Here is a 6897-nt window from a genome sequence, read left to right as displayed (position 1 = left end):
TAAGCACAAATGCTTAGTAAGTTCACATGCAAATAGCAAGTAACATAATCACACAATCTCACATAAAACATCATTTGCATAAACAACACCAAGACATTCATGTTTCATTTACATTTAATATCTTTCTACGATTTCATCATACCAAGTTTTCAACCCGAGGGTTTAAGCACATACCTGTCAAATTTTCTCATTTACCACACTTACCAACATGTCACCTTCGTTTTAGGCCTTCTTCTTATTCACGTAAGATTCACCCGTTGAACACATCGGAATATAATTCGAATACGCAGATCTCATGAACATAAGAGCCATACCCGCAGCTAGACAAACTCAATAGCCTACGGAACTTATGTAGCCAAGCTACCATGTAACCCACCCATAAGTGAACTCAGACTCAACTCAACAAGCTCGAGCGTTCGCATCCATAAGTGAACTCGGACTCAACTCAACGAGCTCGGATGCCTAGTTACATCTCACGAACTCGGACTCAACTCAACGAGTTCGGAACTCAACCATCCTAGTGACATGTCACTTGTATTCTAATCAATTCCCAAGGTTCAAACGGGCTTTTTCCTCGATTACACATCTTTTCTGTCTTCCACGGAATATCGAAATCAATACTTCGGTGATAGTTCATACTTATCAAGTAATTCACATAATTACATATTATTCAACAATAACCACAAAGCATAATATTTCATGATAATAATAAGCATCATATCATATAAACAACATTAAATTGCTTAAAAAGACAATTATGTTACTACATTTACACATGAACTTACCTCGGTACAAAATTATTAGCAATCGAGCCTATTCTTCGTAAACTTTGTTTTTCCCTCGATTCCGACTTGAATCTCATTTCTCTTGATCTATAATGCCAAATTAATCTTATTTAATACATACATTCATCAAAACAACATTTAATACGAACTTTGGAAAAATTACATTTTTGCTCCTAAACTTTTGCATAATTACTCTTTTGCCCCTAGGTTCGGGAATTAAACTTCATTCCTTATTCTTATGTTTTATGACATGCTGATCATTTTTCCCTTCTAGGGCAACATCAAATTCACACTCTAACATGTACTTATGACTATTAGGTATTTTTACCGATTAAGCCCATTTACTCGTTTTCGCTTAAAACCGAGTAGTACAAGTTGTCTAACATAATTTAAAACCTCATATTCTATCATAAAACACCAAAATACACAAATTTCACCTATGAATATTTTTCCAAATATGAACCCTAGGTTGAATTATTGCTAGCATAAGCTTAATCGAGCTACCAGGATACCAAAAACGTAAAGAACATTAAAAATGGGGCTTGGAATCACTTACTATGGAGCTTGGAAGCTTGAAACAAACCCTAACTATGGAGAACTCTTGAAATTTCGGCCTAATGAAGAAGATGGACAAAAATTGGCTTTTAATTTTGTTTTTAATTCATTTTAATAACTAAATGACCAAAATGCCCTTACTACTAAACTTTCCAAAAATTCCATCCATGTCCAATTTTTGTCTATAGACTTATAAATTGGTCAAATTGATATTTAAGACCTCCTCATTAATATTCCAAAACAATTTCATACTAAAAACTCCTAGAATGCAAGTTTTGCAATTTATTCGATTTAGTCCATAATTTCAATTTAAGCACTTTAGGCATAGGATTTCATCACGAAATTTTCACACAATCATGCAATCATATCATAAACATCAAAATAATTATAAATAATTATTTCTATCTCGGATTTGTGGTCACGAAACCACTATTCCGATTAGGCCCTAATTTGGGATATTACATTTGAATTAGCTGTTGTTTTCTCTTTCCTGAGTTTTTCAGCTTTACAGGCTTGTTCAACAAGAACAACGAATTCTTTTATCTTTAGAATCCCAACTAACAAGTAGATATCTTTGTTCAAGCTATCTTTGAATCTCTTACACATTATAGCTTCAGTCGAAACACATTCTCTAGCATACTGGCTCAGTCTCACAAATTCTAGCTCGTATTCCGTAACAGACATATGGCCTTGTTTAAGCTCAAGAAACTCTTTGTAACATCCCAAAATTGGGCCTAGTCAAAACAGTGGTTTTGGGATCTCAAATCCGATGTCAAAATATTTATTTTGTAATTATTTTGAGGTCTAGAATATGAAAGTAAGCATGTGTTAAAGTTTCATGAAGAAATTCTTAGTGTAAGGTGTCCAATTGGAAATTAGGGACCAAATTGAAAAAATTACAGAACATGGATTCTAGAAGAAATTTGCATGAAATTGCTCTAGATTATTAATTAGAAGGTCTCAAAGAGTAATTTTCCCAATTTATAAGATTTTGGACAAAAAAGGGCATGCATGGAAAATTTTGGAAGTTTAGTAAGGAAGGGCATTTTAGTCATTTGGCAATAAAATCAATAAAAAGGGAAAATGAAGGCAAATAAATAGCCATTCTTCTCCCTCTTGCTACCTAAATTCCAAGGGACACCATAGCTAGGGTTTCTTCACTTTCCAAGCTCAATAGTAAGTGACTCCTGGCCCCGTTTTTAATGTTCTTTTGTAACACCCCGTACCCGAGACCGTCGCCGGAGTCGGACACGAGGGGTTAACGGCTTAATCCATTTACTTACACAGTCCATTTTTTTTTTAAAAGTTCCAGGCAGTTGGCTAACTGCATCACTGTCACCTTAAAAATCATATCTTGAGTTCCACAACTCAAAAATCAGTTTCGTGATTTTTCCCTGAAACTAGACTCATATATGCATCTACAAATTTTTTTATAGAATTTTTGGTTGGGCCAATTAGTACAGTTTATTAGTTAAAGTCTCCCCTATTACAGGGTTCAACTACACTGACCTTCCTGCAATGCGACTTACATAACTCCTCTTACAGGGCTTCAATGCTTATAACGCTTACTTTTAAGGAAACTAGACTCAAAAAGGAATCTGTACATATATGGCATGACTTCTAATTATCTCTGGTTAATTTATAATGAATTTCCAAAGTCGGAACAGGGAATCCAGAAACCGTTCTGGCCCTGTCTCACGAAAACTTAAATATCTCTTAACATATTGTTCATATGATCATTTCGTTACTTTCCTATGAAAATAGATTCATCAAGGTTCGGTTACATAATTTATTCGCTATTTAATTCCATTCCTACTATTTTTAGAGATTTTTCACATCCACATCACTGCTGCTGCCAGAATCTATTTTTAAGGTAAACTTTACCTATTTCATGATCCTCCATGGATCAACTAGAGTTTGTCATACATATACCAAAGGTGATCATGAATAACCATTCCCATGACTAGCCGTTACCAACATTTCCATACCTCTCGACGGACGACATACAAAACGATTATAATGCTATGATCCAGTATACTTAAGCCATTTTCGCATGGCTATCCAAATTTACACAAAACCGAACGGTACATGACCTACAACAAAAGGGTAGTCCTATACATTAACCAAAATATCCTCTCACTACTAGTCTATTCTATACATGCCATAAGATATTCCAAAACATAGCAGTACCAAACAGGTGGATGGTGATAATGTGACTAGTTCTTTGACGATCCCCGAGCCCTGTAGCTTCCAAATGAGATCTATAAAACAGGAGGAAACAAAGTACGGAGTAAGCATTACAATGCTTAGTAAGTTTCAAGCAAGTGTCAACAGATAACAATCAAATTATAACATATTTGTTCGTATTTTTATTTCACTCTTCCTTCGGGCATACCATCCCCTTTTCGAATATGCACATCTCATCATATGTAATAGGCGATAAATTCTCACTTGATGGTGACCTCTTATGATCATAGGTACATTACATATTTTTACCGACTTCCCACATTGACCAAATGCACAATAATCATAGAAACAGTCTTATTGCTTTACTCACATGTGCATCACATAACGACCTTGTGATTTAGTCTAAATCAAACTTAAATATAATCTCAAAATACATACCGACCAACTTAACGCATTGAGCGTATTTATTACTAATTGTCACCGTGAAGTCGCATAATCTTACGCTTTACTTGAATCTTCAGCAAAACCTTTAGTTCGGGCTTACCAGACAAAGTCTCCACACGTAGTCATCGGGTCATTAGAGCTCGGATATAGTACGAGCACGAAGCCTCGATCATTAATCGGTGATAATATTCTCGCATAAAGCCTGCGGGTTTTAACCGGATATAGTACTAACACAAATGCCCTTCGGGACTTATCACATTTATACACTTCCACATCCATCACGTTGGCCACTCGGCCCTATCACATATATACACTTTCACATTCATCACATTGGCCATTCGCCCTTATCACATATATACACACTTTCACATTCATCACATCGGCCATTAGGCCTTATCACATATATATATCTCATACATATTTCATATTTTTCTTGTACATCAATTTCAGCAATAGCTTATAAGCAACTCAAATAGTTTCATCAAAGTTTACAACAAAATCACATATTCACTACAAGCAGTTTTCCTGAGCAACAGACACTAAATTGTTTATAACTGGAGCTACAAAACTCAAAATCAATTGCCGTTAATTTTCCCCGAATGTAGACTCATGTATCTTTCATCCACAAAATTTTCAGTATTTTAGGTGTGGCCAATCAATACCAGATTTTTCTTAAAGTTTTCCCCTGTTTCACTGTTTGACTAATCTGACCACTCCTCACTACGAATCAGATTTCTCATTGTACAGACTTCAAAATGTGTTATATTAAATTTCATTTGAAACTAGACTCATTAAGGAGTCTAAGCATATAAATTTTACCTTATAACCATTTTTGTGCAAATTATAACAATTTTCTAAAAACAGAACAGGGGATTTCGGAGTCATTCTGACACCGTCTCACACAACTTTAAATATCTCTTTATAGGAAATTTCTTTGCTCACACGGCCTCTTTTATAAGGAACTAGACTAATTAAGCTTTGATTACATATTTTATTCAGCCTATAATTCCACACCAACAATTTATGGTGATTTTCTAAAATCACGTTACTGCTGTTGTCCTAAGCAAATTATTACAATTTGCTCTTAAATTTCCAAGTCCAAACACTTATGAACTTACCATTTGAGTTTAAAACATATCATGGCCACATCATATCTTATTAAATCAACTCATTATGTTCTATTATGATTGAATTTACTCAACGTTTAATCACTTAAAACTTACCTCGGAAGTGGTCGACGATTAGATGTCCACGGCTATTCGTTTACTTTCTCTTTTCCCCTATCCGACTTTGATCCTCTTTGCTCTTAAGCAACTTAGGATACAACTCCTAACAAGCTAAATCCTTAGTTTCCTTCAACATGCAAGCTGTCTCCATTTTTTTTTCTTTTTGTTGCAGCCCTCTCCTTCTTCTTCGATGGATTACCGGGTTACATGAAATTTCAGCTACCTAACTAGCTAAAATCATAGTTTTTCCTCCTTCTAGCCATCTTCTAAGTCAAAAATTAAAGCAACCAAAAACTTTCTTCTTCTTGTACGGCTAAGAAGAACAAGATGATACTTTTTTTTTTCTTTTCTTCACCCTTCATCCCCTTATTTTATTACTAACTCTTTTATTTTATTCTTTCCAACATGAAGCATTAACACACCATGCTTAAAATATGCTATGACCCATAGCATGACCGGCCACTAGCTCAAATTTTGGGCAATTTGACATGCAACCCCATCATTTCTATAACATGCATTAATAGGCCACTTTACATTTGCCTAGCACATTTCTAAATTTTCTCACATAAGTCCTATTTACTAGAATTCACCTACAATTAAACAAAATTCAAATATGAAATTTTCACACATGCATATATACATATAATAAGCATCAAATATGACAGCTAATTATTTTTATGACTCGGTTTTGTGGTCCCGAAACCACTTCCCGACTAGGGTCACATTAGGGGTGTCACAACTTTGTATTTTTAAGATCCTTGTAACATGTTCTCTCCATTTCTACCCATATTTTAAGCTAGGGTTCATGTATGCAAAATGACCCATGTGTGACATGTTTGCTCTTTGATGATTTATGGGGGGATATGAAACTTAGATGTGTGTTAAAATCTTTTCCTAAGTGATTTTCATGAGAAACCCCTAAAAGGACCTTTTTGCAAAAGGTACAAACTATGCGGTAGAAATGTGAAGTAGAGGAAAATGTGGGCTAGTATGAGTTTATAATACATTCGGCTAGGCTTGAGTAACCAAGGAATTGCATGTATTTAATTTTACGAGCCTAGGGACTAAATTGTAAAATTTTAAAATGTTAGGGGTAAAATGGTCATTTTGCCCAAGGGTGAATTTTAGGGCCGAAATAAATAACATGAGGTATTAATAATTTATTTTTACTGATATAGACCCTAAGAAACAATTTCGGAGATCGATCGTAGAAAACAAAAGGTTTCAGAATAACTGAAATACGAAACCTAAGCAATTACCAGGTAAGTTCGTGTAATTCAAATGTAAACTATCAATAAAATACATTAAAGATGTATATACATGTATGAATTATAATAGTAATATTTATTGTATGACAACTCATGAAATATTAATGTTATGATGAAATGTCTCGGTTGAATAAAAAGGGATGTCTAATGGATTACTCGAAAACAAAATAATGGTACAAAGGATCTAGCCCAGACGGGTGATCCTATAGTGATCTAGCATCCCGAAGAATATGTGTGCTTTGACGGATTTAGCCCGGATGGTAATCAGAATAGGTTTTAAATTTAGCCTGGACTGGTAATTCAAACCTGAACTTGTAGGAGTATATGTCATTGTAGGGGATTTAGCTTGGACTGGTAATCCTGACATTACTCTATGAGTTACGTTGTGGCGGATTTAGTCTGGACTGGTAATCCCGCCATAAAAGTGAGGTT

This window comes from Gossypium arboreum, chromosome 12, assembly GCF_025698485.1.
Source record: "Gossypium arboreum isolate Shixiya-1 chromosome 12, ASM2569848v2, whole genome shotgun sequence".
NCBI classification, from domain to species: Eukaryota; Viridiplantae; Streptophyta; class Magnoliopsida; order Malvales; family Malvaceae; genus Gossypium; species Gossypium arboreum.
The sequence above is the reverse complement of the archived record's forward strand: the minus strand, read 5'-3'. Positions refer to the sequence as shown.